Here is a 12,064-nt window from a genome sequence, read left to right as displayed (position 1 = left end):
ACAGCAAACCGTGGCACCACAGAGCCGAGTGGAGAGGCTGCGGCTCCTCCCTGTGTTCCAGCTGGTGGTCTCCAGTTTGCCTGTCCAGCTGCATCCAGTCTGCGGTGTGCCCCACCAGACTCAGGAGGCACAAGTCACCCATGATCCAACCCCTGCAGGGATGCAGGACATGCTGTTTGTTCCTAACCCATCCCAGACAGGTACCTCTCCAGCTTTTTCTTGGAAACCTCCAAAGAAAGAGACTCCACTATGTCCCCTGGCATCCTAATCACTGTCCTGCCAATTTGGAAGCTCTTTCCAAGATCTAATCTAAATCTGTTTTGCTGCAATTTAAACCCGCTGCCTCCTATCCTGCCCTCTGTGGCAGGGATAGCAGTTTTTCTCCCTCTTCTTCCTGACAGCTTTTCAGACACTCAAAAACTGTAATCATGTCTCCACTTAATCTTTTTTTTTTCTCTAAGCTAAACATCCCTCAGCCTTGCAGGCCTATAAAGCAAGCTAGGAGCAGGAAGAGTTAAAAGCTGGTAAATCTGCAGTTCTTTAGCTGGCTGCAGAGTGCATCAGAACATTTGGAACCTGGCTGCGAACATCCTGAGATGCACAGAATCAGTATGAACTGTCAGAATGGATAAGAGAACCACATAGGATGGTACAACCAAATCTGGTAGATATCTCAGAAGGTATGCAGGTGCAGGACGTCCTGGACCATCATGGCAGCAGTGACACCCCCTGTTGGCCAAGCTAGCCCGCTTCACCTCAGATCCTCAGGGTACCCTCCATTGTTTGTCTCTCCTGCCACACCTTGATAGATATTTTAGTCCTTAGGGAAGCTGCCCTAAGGACCTGAAATGAAAGTCAGTTCACCTATTCACCACCTTCTGTGCCTGGTTGGCACCAGGCTTGCCCCTCAGGCACTAAATTACCTTAGGGGCTTTAATCATGGCCTCCAGCCTCCCCCATAGCCACACCTATGCCTCACGGGTTGTACACTTCACCAGACTGTATAGGTTTCAGCTCTCTTGGCCTTTATCCTGCTGGTTGCTCTGGCTTGGCTTCTGAGGTTCAGCCTGCTTGCGTCCCATTTTCGGGGAGCAGGCTCTGGCCCCCTCAGACTCAGAGAGCCCGTGTCCCACTTTTGCTCTCCCTTGTGCTCCTGTCCCTGGCAGGGCTCAAAACCTGGAGCATCTCTCAGGCATCCTTGCAAGTCCACCCCTATAGCCACAGTCCAGTTTCTTATATAAAATAAAACCAAAATATCAGCAACCTGCTTCAAATATAACCCTCAAAGCCCCTCTAAGTCATCATATGGCTGCAGAAGCCCCTCTCCCTGGCTCTCTCCTAGCACATACCGTACCCCCATGCCAGCAGCTTTTGCTCCCTGACAGCTTAGGTTGGCAGGAGCTCTTCACCCTGAGTTCAGGGCAACATTGGTTCCTCTGACTCAGGGACCTAGGTTTATATTCCCTGAGCTCCTCCTCTTCTGGTCAGGTATCCTGCTTACCAGCCACAGGTATGTTCCCTAGGCCTATTGAGCAGCTTGCTGCTTTTCTCCTGGCTCAGCTGGAGTTGTTCCCTTGTAACTATCTGGAGCTCAGTTCTATTGCCCTCTTGCTTTGTAGCCTGCTACAAGTAGTTATTGGCAGCCCTTTAACTTCCTACCTGCCTATTCTCCTGCAGCTAGCCTTGGTTCTGCTGCCTGCTCCTGCCCATGGACTTTATGTATTACAGTTTCCACCTTTAAAATGAAAGGAGCCCCTGGCTCCCTGTTACAAGAGGAATGCTGTGTTTAAGTAAGTTAACTGTAAGGTGCATGGCATCAAATGTGTTTGAGCATGTGTTTGCAATGATGCCGGCTTGATGACAGCACTTCAAGTGTATACAAAGAGCGTAACAGAAATATACCTTGAATTTTTGTTTAAACCTGTACTATCCCTTCTGTTAGCCAGTCTGATCACCTGGTTGATAGTATGAATAAAGACTATGCTGAGTTTGTACTCATTTAATAGCTGCTGTGTGCTTACTGGAACCATATTACAGTAGGATCTAGCAGGTCCTAGGAGACAACAAGAAACCTTTCCTCGTGTGCCTGCTTTCCAGCTCCTTTGTTATCTTCGTCACTGGCCTCTAGATCCTCTCCAGTTTCTCTACATCACGCTTGAACTGCAGTGCCCAGAACTGCAAGCAATACTCCAGCTGAAGCCTGAAGAGGGTAAAACTGTGCAGGGGAGGTGACGCATGACTAGTACAACAGCATACCTCCTCACTTTCTGAGCAGGGAACTCGAGCTCATAGCTGAGTTCATTATACCACTAAAAGGCTGTTCATTGTGTGTCTGCTCCAAATTTACACCAGAGCAAGGTAAAATTATCCTGATGTAAATATGCCATGTGTCCACACCCAGAGTTAATTAACAGGATTAGCCATCGGTCACCTGGAACACTTTACAGTGTAAACACTGTGAGATGAATTGCCCAGTATAAGCAGGACTGGAGCCTGCTCCACGTAGAGCAGTCCAAGAGACTCCAGTGCTTTCCACCCATTCAAAAAAGCTGTTATGGGCTACGAACTGTGACATCATCAGCATAGGGCAGGGCTCATGTTCTCAAGCTCCATTCCGATTGGGTCTTTCAGATTATATTGTAACTGACGTCTGATTCCCAGTGGTAGAAGGCAAATTATAGGAAAATAAATCCATTAATGGGTCACAGGCTGGAGAACTGGGAGCTGCCACTGAACCATCAACAGCTTGAGAGTTACTGCCAAGAATGCTGCAAGGCATGCCCACCCTATGCACATCCCCAGCCCTCCCCACACACGCCCTCCCCCACCCCTGCCAGCTCTGAGTCACTCAGGAAACATCTGGGGAGGTGTAAGGAAAGCAGATATCTAAATTGGCCCTCTCCCCTGCATGCACAGGCTTGCACACACATGCAATCAGGCATGTGCACTCCCCCATGCTCACAGACACATATGCACACCTGCCTTAAAACTGCCCTGCAGTCGGCATACACACACACACACTCAAACACATGCGCATATGTATACACACACTCTCAGGTATATATACATGTGTACACACACCTACAATCATGTACACACATGCACATATGTAAACATGCACATTATCAGGTATATATACATGTGCACACATTCAAATGCATGCACATGTGTAAACACCTATATATCTATATCTATCTATCTATCTATCTATACACACACACACACGCGCGCGCACACACACACACACACACACACATATATATGCTCAAACACATGTACACATATATCCACCCAAGCACATGATGCATGCACATACAGAAACCTGTCCTATTCACATTAATGGCAATAACTCCGAATGGCAATAACTACTTCCAAGGAAGAGACGGATTGGACCAGGATACAAAATAGAGGAAACAGGGCAGGATGGGAGCTAATGGATGAAGAGTGACAGTAGACAGTGGTAACCAGTGAACAGAGCACTAAGCAAAGGCTCCAGCACAGCCAATGGGCAGCTACTAGCTGACTTTAGGCAAGCCACTTTCCTCCCCATGCCTCATTTTCCTCATTTGCAAAGCAGGGGAAATGCCTCAGACCTCCTTGTGCCATGGACTTTGAAATCAAGAAGTAGGAAGTGCCATGGAAGAGCAGGGGGCACTAGTATCAGGGGAAAGGATGTGAACCAGCTGTACTCTCTACTGTGACACTCATCTCCTTTTGGGCCACTTGCCTTGTGAGATAATGGATACCATAAGCTGGGGAAAAGCACAGAAGGAAGGACAAGAAGCTACCATGGTGCATTGTCTTCCTTCCCACATAATGAGTCTCCCAGGTAAAATCCATCCCCTGCTGGTTCTACAGCTGCCTCTGATGGCTTTGTCCTCTCAACTCCAGGCCTGGGATGGCCTCAGCCTCATCACTGCACAGGAAGTAAACACCTAACAAAGTTCAGGTATCAGACCAGGACCTCACATCAAGCAGCCCCTACAACAGCCCCAGAATCCAGAACAAGCTTGCCAGCTTCCTTCCTTCGTAAACCATTTCCCCCAAACTCTAGTGGTGCATAGTCTGCTCTGACCACTGTATGTCCAGTTAGACAGGGTCAGATCCCAACTGTGGCAAATGTGCCCTTGCTCCCCTGGAATCAAGGGGCACTTTTACACATGCTCTTCGGGTGGTGCTTTAATTAGAGCAGCTCTGAGAGCTGCTCTAATTAAAATGCCACAACATCTCGTGTATCAGCATCCTTGCACCTAGAAATGGTGGTGGGGGCTTTAGTTCAAGCATCCCCGCTGCCATTTTTAAGCGCGGGGATGCTGATACACAAAATGCAAGAGGCTGCTGGAGCAAAATTGTTCCCATGCTCCAGCAGACTGAATTGAGTCTGCTCCAACGCGCTGTAATTATAGCGCGTTGGAGCAGCCTCTGCACTGGTGGACCCAGTTTACACCCATCCATGCCCTGCCCTGTCACATCCCAGGCCTGAAATCCCCCAGCAGACAGACATGGCTTAGGCAGGAACTGGGAGGATGGGGGAGAGCTGGGACAGGGACAGGGCTAGCTGCTTATGCAGCCCCTGTTGATGCCTGGTGCCAGCCATGCTTCCCTCTCAGCAGGGTGCTGCAGAGTTAGGACAACACTGAGCGCCCAGACAGAGAGCACTCTGTTTCCACAGTGCTCAAAGCCTGTATCCTTTCCGTTACCACAGTGCCTGAAGGCTGCATCTGTCTCAAACACAGAGACACAGTTCCCCACTCTCCCCCACCTCCCTCTTCTGCACAATAGATTTCCTCTCCACAGCAGAAGCCTCTGGCCCCCAGGAATGAACAAAGCCCTCCAACTCCCTCTCTGGGGTATACAAACAGTGTTATCTGTTAAACTAGAAATACTGAGGCACACAGTGGCAGGAGGGACTCCCCTGACACCACTCAGACACTCCATGGCCAATCTCATGGGCAGCACTGAGGTCCCCTAGTCTTGCCAATAGATCACACTTGCCCCCACCCCAGATAATGACCTCAAGGTCTGTCATCTGTCCAACCCAGACAAAGACCCTCCAAGCACTGCACTCACCTTCTTACACCTGCAGTGTGGGCACAATTACTCATTAATTTACCCCCGATTTTCCTCTGATAAAGTGTGGACACACCAGCTCTCCTAAACCAGCTGTCCACAGTAGGTGCTATTACAGCATCTAGCCATTAGGTGGCAGGAGAGCCAGTTTCCATTGATCAAACACCTCCCCCTGGATGAAACTCATTAGGGCAGGGAGGGCAATTATTTTGGGCAGAGGGCCACTTACTGAGTTTTGGCAAGCCATCAAGAGCGGCAGGACAGCCAGCCCAGGGCAGATAAATATTAATTTTCTAAATTTTTTAGGGGACCCACGGACTGGATAGAATGGCCTGGTGGGCCACATCCGGCCCCGGGGTCGCATTTTGCTCACCCCCGCATTAGGGGGAGGGAGGGCACATGGCCAGTACGCTGAAGTAGTTTACACCACTGCATTCTTCACTTTCCAAAGGTTCATCACCCTCCAGAGTGGAGTGAGTTATACCGGAGTAAGACTATGCACTCCCCAAAGTAAAGTCAGACTACTCCAGAGTAGCCCTGTGTAAAAGGGCCCTTCCAGACTCTTTGTCGTATGTGGACATTCTGTTGTGAAGCAAAAGCAACTTCATGCCAGACTAACCACTCCACCTCCTGAATAAAGTCCCTGAATACAATTCCTGAACAGAGCATCCATGCACAAAACAGACATCTGGAAGGAACCATACTCTGTTGTAGCTTTGGCCATGAAGGTGAGAGCAGCTCCCTGAGCTTGCAGTAAAAGACTGCAGGGGAAGACTAAGGTAACCAAGATCAGACAGTGACCAGGAACATGTGGGAACCAAAACTCATGAGCTCAGCAGAGCAACAGCATCCAATTTAGTTGGTGCAGACAGTGGCACCAGCACCTTGAGATGGCTGGGGAAACAAGGCAAGATGGAGGCAAAGGGGCAAAACCCACAGTGAGAGGAATGGCTGGAAGAACCAAATCACAGGGATCAGCATGACATTGAGATGGGATCGTGCCATAATGGGGCTATTGCTGCCAAGGATCCTGAATCTATGGACTCATGGGTCTGCTGAAGGTTGCAAGGGGCCAGGAGTGAGGGAAGGGGGAGGAGGGGGAGAAGCTGTGCACAGAACTGTGGGGCCAATGACAAGAGAGGGAGGTGCTCAAACAGAGCTGCAGGAGCATGATAAGGGCAGCAGATATGCAGCACCAAAGGATCGGAGAGCCAGGGAGGCCCTGGAAATGTCCTGGGGTGAGGGGTGAAGCAGGGGTCCTTGGTAAATACTTAACCAGAGAGCAATCTGAAGTCTGCAAACATGTGTGACTGCACAGTGACATCGGATGGACAGAAGGATGCAAGCACTCAGGCAGATGGACAAATAGACAGGAAGACAGACAGAGGGGCAGACAGATGGAATGACAGACAGAGGGCCAGACAGGCTGACAGTAAGGAGAACTAGTAGCCCTGCCTGCAGCGGAAATAGTCCAATATGTACCTGTATTGCACCTCTGTAATTCTAACCAGCCAAACTGAAATTTCCCGTATGGGGGCTCTGCCTTGGGCTCCACTCCTTTGGCTAATGCAGCGCATCTATTTCTGAGAATCAGATTCAAGGCAGATCTGGCCAGTTACCACATTTAGAGACTTCTCTGCAAGCTTTTCCTCCAAACACCCCAGCACTCCCAAGCCTCCAATATCACCTCAAATGTGCAAATACAGTCTTCGGATGCCTGAGGAAATGAATGTTCAAAGACGGTGACATCAGTTTCAAACCCAAGCTCATGTTTTATCAAGCAGTCGTGACCCCTACCTTACTGTATAGAGCTGAGACGTAGACAACATACAGGAGACACCTCAAGTTGCTGGAGAAGTATCATCAATGCTGCAGAAGATAATGAATCCAGTGGAAAGACAGACACACCAGCATTAGCATCCTCTTGCAAGCAAACACCACGAGCACTGAAGTGATGATCATCCAACTTCGCTGGGCCAGCTATGTTATCTGGATGTCCTACTCCAGATTCCCAAAGCCAATTTTATTCTCCCAGCTCAGGCAAGGCTTATGCTCAAGAGGTGGGCAGAGAAAGCACTTCAAGGATGTCCTCAAAGGTAATTTGAAAAAATGCAACATTGGCATTAACTCATGGGAGACTATAGCCCAGGACTTCCCCAAATGGAGGAAAAGTCTATTGCAAGTACTTTGAAACTTCACAATGACAGCAGGAGACAGAAAAGCAGGAGTGGAAGAAACAGCGTGTCATGGACCAAATCAAGAATCCAGCGTCCCTGAGTTGCAAGAGGGTCTGTTGATCCCGGATCAGCCTCATCAGTCCTCTTCAAACCCACTGGCCACATCTATATGAGACATTTAATGCCCATGGACAGTTGGTGCAGACAGTGGCTACTGTGCTACTGCACAATATTGTTAAGTTACTGCGCAGTAGCATCACTAAAATGGCGTTCACTGGTGATACCACGCAGTAACTGTAGTTACCATGCATTCACTTAGTACTTCATTTAGCAGGTACTAAATTAAATGCATGGTAAGTACTGCATATTAATGAGTGTGTAGACACGGCCACAGCTAAAGCAGTCATGGAAGATGAACAGCCTTGACTGCAAGGGATTGCCGATGATAATGATGATGACTCCCAAGCATCAGAGGGGTTTGAAATGGAGGCACCCTGAGGGCAGGGCTGGGCTTTCCAGGCAACAGTGCTGAAACATGGCCAAATTACAAAACCAAGGGGGGAAGAAATTAACCCAGGTGCCTCTTGATCCCGAAGCTGTTCGCTTGAGTCTGCACTGAGCATGCTTTGTTCTAGGGCTACAGTTGGACTCTGGTGGGGGGGAGGGGAGGGGGGGTTGGTGTTGGGTTGGGTTGCTGTGGTGCTGAGCACTGGCATGGAGGAGAGAGCACCAGTCTCCTCCAGCCTCTTAGTGCCCTCCCTAGCATGCACCCAGGGGTCAGTGTGACTGCAGTGCAGGGCTTGGGGTGGGGACCAAAGGGAAGTGGGGTAGGAAGGGTCTGTAATCCAAACAGCACATGCTAAAGCACATAACCCCTCCAGAGCCTGGGGCTGAAACCAGTAGTCCTGAGTCTCAGTACTCCACTGTCAGCCAACAGACCATTGATTGTTTCCACCTACCCCCCTAGTAGCAGGTCCTTTGGGCACAGGTGGCAGAGGTCTGTGGGGTTTTATTTTTTCCCCAATGTTTAAGGTTTTAAAAAACTTAGGAAATAACATTTTTTTTAAACCCCAATTCAATATACCATCAAGGTAGTAAGGCCAGCTGCTTAGAAATGGGGCAGAAACAGGATTCAGATTGCCTGAGAAACCATCCTTCATTCCCCACCTCTGCACATATGATGCTTGCTACTGTCTTAAATTACAGGCTTATCTGTGTTTTCTCCATAGGAGCCCTACCTCATTCAGCTCACAACATGAGCTCACCCCAGAGACATGGCAGGGTTATGCAGCAAATGACACCCAAGTAGATGGTGTGCCCCACCTCACTTGGTACAGGAGCTGGGAGGCATGCTGGCAGCAAGGACCTCACACATCTGCCCAAACCCCAGCGAGCCCTGTTGGATCCTGAGGGGAAAGGGTGGAGAATCCAAGAGATCGGGGAAACTTACCGCTGAGGGAGAGCAAGCCCAGAGTGGTGCAGTCTGCGGCGCCACAACACTGCTTTTTAAGCAGGCTGTTGGTCCGGCTTGGTGGTGCCTAGCTGATGACGTCAGCCCCAGGCACCGCTGTGGGGGATTTAAAAGGCACATATGGTGCCAAAGAGATGGGGGAAGAGGTAGGGACCCGACACTGGGCAGACTGAGGCTGGGTGCAGGAGATGCCGTGGGGCGTCAAAACTGCAGGGTACCCTAAGCTGCTGAGATAGGAACAGGAGAACAGGAGATGCTCCTGTTTTACTTCTTATCCTCACCCATGTCCCTTGCATCCACCTGGAAGGGAAACCTAGAAGGGAGGTAGTCTGCTGGGGTTTCTCTCAGCTTTTCAAAGACAGTCCCTTTCTCATTTTCTTTTTCTTTTGCCCTTGGCTTTTTGTTTGGAGCCCTGTTGGGTCAAGAAGGAAGGGCTACTTCCTGGTAGGGGAAGGCCCAGATTTGTGAGCTCAGAGATAAGGATTGATGTCAATCAATGAGGAGAACACCAGGCACACCTTTGACATACCCTGAGTTAGCCCAGTAGAGGGCTGGACATCGGAGCTCCAGTCAGCGAGAGATAAACAGGGCTGGAGAGCCAGAGCAGTTACTGCAGATCACAAAGAATTGACATCAATAGTTGGTGAGCGGACAGGGTGTAAGGGAGGCAGAGCCCCAAGTCAGCCATGACTGTACCGTGAATACACCTATAGGGGCCCACTGATTATATCATGGGAACCCTCCCCACTTTTTTTCTTTTGTATATCATGAAGACGTGGCAGGAGAGTTGGGGAAGGGCCCTGCTCAGGGCACTCACATGGTCATTCACCAGCCAAGCTGCAGAGTGACACCTCATCAGTGACTCTGTGGTTCTCAACACCATAGGATGAGATTGCTCCACAGATGCTAACAAATTTATCTTCTCATTGCCCCTGGGAGGTGACAAGGCAACCTTACCCCTGCTGGCACGGAGATCAGAGGCAAAAAGGTCACAAGTCCCCATGAATTTTTCTGTGATCTGAGGTATTTCTCAAGCCCTGTGTGTGCTAAAGCCCTAGCTCAATGGGCTTTTAAGCAACATATCCAACATCACACAGGAGCTCTGTGGCAGAGGCCAGGGGCAGAACCTGACTCTCCAAGACAGCTTCAACTTCCTTCTGTGAATGAGGCAGGGAGAGACTTTCCTTCTCTCCCCGCCTCATTCACCGTACGGTCGCAGCTGACTTGGGGCTCCACCTCCCCTGGGGCTGATGTCCTCAGCCAGGAACCACCAAGCCGGACCAACAGCACGCTTAAAAAGCAGTGCTGTGGCACTATGCACTGCACTGCTCTGGGCTCGCTCTCCCTCACTGGTAAGTTTCCTCGATCCCCTGGCATTCTCCACCCTTTCCCCTCAGGATCCAACAGGGCTCTCGGGGGTTTGGGCTGATGTGTGAGGTCCTTGCTGCCACATGAGGAAATTCTGATTCCTGTCTTCCAAGCAGGAAACTGAAAAGTGCACTGCACAGACTGTGGAATAAGCTCCCTCCAGAGGTGGTGCAATCACCCACCCTGGAAATCTTCAAGAGGAGACTGGATGGTCACTTTGCTGGGGTCACCTAACCCCAGTTGTCTTTCCTGCCTGGTGCAGGGGGGCTGAACCTAATGATCTTGTGACATCCCTTCCAGCCCCTTACAATCTATGAATCACTCACCATGCAGACTGAATAAGCCAGGGCTCCTGCAGCGGACGGAAGTGCTATCTGTTCCTGTGAGTAAAAGCTGTGGCAAAATAAGCACACACACAGGGGTTCTCCCCAGCTCTCAAGTGCTTGATATTGCAACCATGACATTTTGCCCACTTTGTTCAGATGAACAGATGGACAGACAAACAGGCGTGCTTATGGATTGAAAGACCTATCAATCAAGATTTCTTCTCCCTGATAATTTGGACATTTAGCAAATAATAAAGCACTTGTCAAAGAAACTGCTGACAAAGGATAAGGCAGAATATTTCTTGTGCAAAATATAATAACCTATTGTACTCAAACATACTCAACACTCAAACAGCCAGTGGATATACAGGGAATGTCTATCGTCAAATGTTAGAGTGTAAACACAATGTGAGTGGCCCCAGGACACAGTGTACCCATACCTTTCACATTCAAGGTCTCTCTCCCTCTCAAATTGTTTGTCCAGTAACGGATCCAGAAGTACAAAAGAGGGCATTTGTGGCTTCTGGCCAGGAGCTCACACTATGCAGTTACATTTATACAATTGAGAAGTTTTACACAATTGAGAAGAGGATGGATGCTAAGTGGCTGGAAGCTTACCTTTGCGCAACACTATTGCAAATTTAGCATTGGGAAGACAGTGGCTGAGAGGTATTATAGCACAAAGCCTTGAAAACTGTCTTTGGCCAGGGGAGACAAGGATTTCTTAGTGTGATATCTTTTATTAGCCCAGCTACATAGTTGATCCAAAGTTAAGCAAGCTTTCAGATGCAAGAATCAAAGCAGCAACACAAGTTCCACTGAGAGACTTGGGCCTAATCTACACAACAAGCTACAGTCACTTTAACTACAGAGGGCGCATCTACATGAGACACTCAATGCGCAGTAGCCTAATAACACTGCACAGTAGCGTGCCAGGCAAAAACCCTGCTAATAGGCAACTGCTCAGTAAGCATCACTAAAAAGCGTGTGCTGGCGCTACTGCACAGTAACTGTAGTTATTGTGCATTTAGTTAATACTTCATTAAGCAAGCTTATCACTGAGCATTAATGAAGGTACAGACGTGCCTAGGGGCTGCAGCAACTCCCCTAAGCAGCAGAGGTCCTCTTCTGTCTCAGAGCTGTGCCCATCTCAGTGGCACAGGGCACAATCTGTTTCCCCTGCCAGTCAGCAGATCTTCATGGGGTAGCCAAAGCCCATTTGCTGAGCTCACCACCACGTAATCACAGAAAGACAGGCCTCAGCACAATGCAAACAGGCAATCTTGAATGCACTGAACAGCACATGATAGCACAGGCAGACCTTGCAATGTAACAAAGCCCTAGTAGTCTCTTTAGCAATTACTGTACATTATGGTCACCTTCCCTAGCTTTTGTTTGCTTGTTTAAGGGCCAAATCAGTTCCAAATTCTATTGGGCAAAGCCCAAAAGTCAAGTTCCAAGTTTTGATTGAGCAGAGCTCAATCATTCAAGTCCGTGTGGCTCTACCATTGGGCAAGTATCCTCCTTCCCAGACTCAGTCTGGGGGCGGGAAGACATCCTATGTGCAAGCCCAGGGGCCAGAGCCCCTAGAGTTCAGATGCCCCCTTGCCTTGCTTGCTCTTAGCCCAAAGGCCAGAGAGCAAGCCAGGGGG

This window comes from Alligator sinensis, unplaced genomic scaffold, assembly GCF_000455745.1.
Source record: "Alligator sinensis unplaced genomic scaffold, ASM45574v1 scaffold639_1, whole genome shotgun sequence".
NCBI classification, from domain to species: domain Eukaryota; kingdom Metazoa; phylum Chordata; order Crocodylia; family Alligatoridae; genus Alligator; species Alligator sinensis.
Note: the sequence above shows the minus strand (reverse complement) of the source record.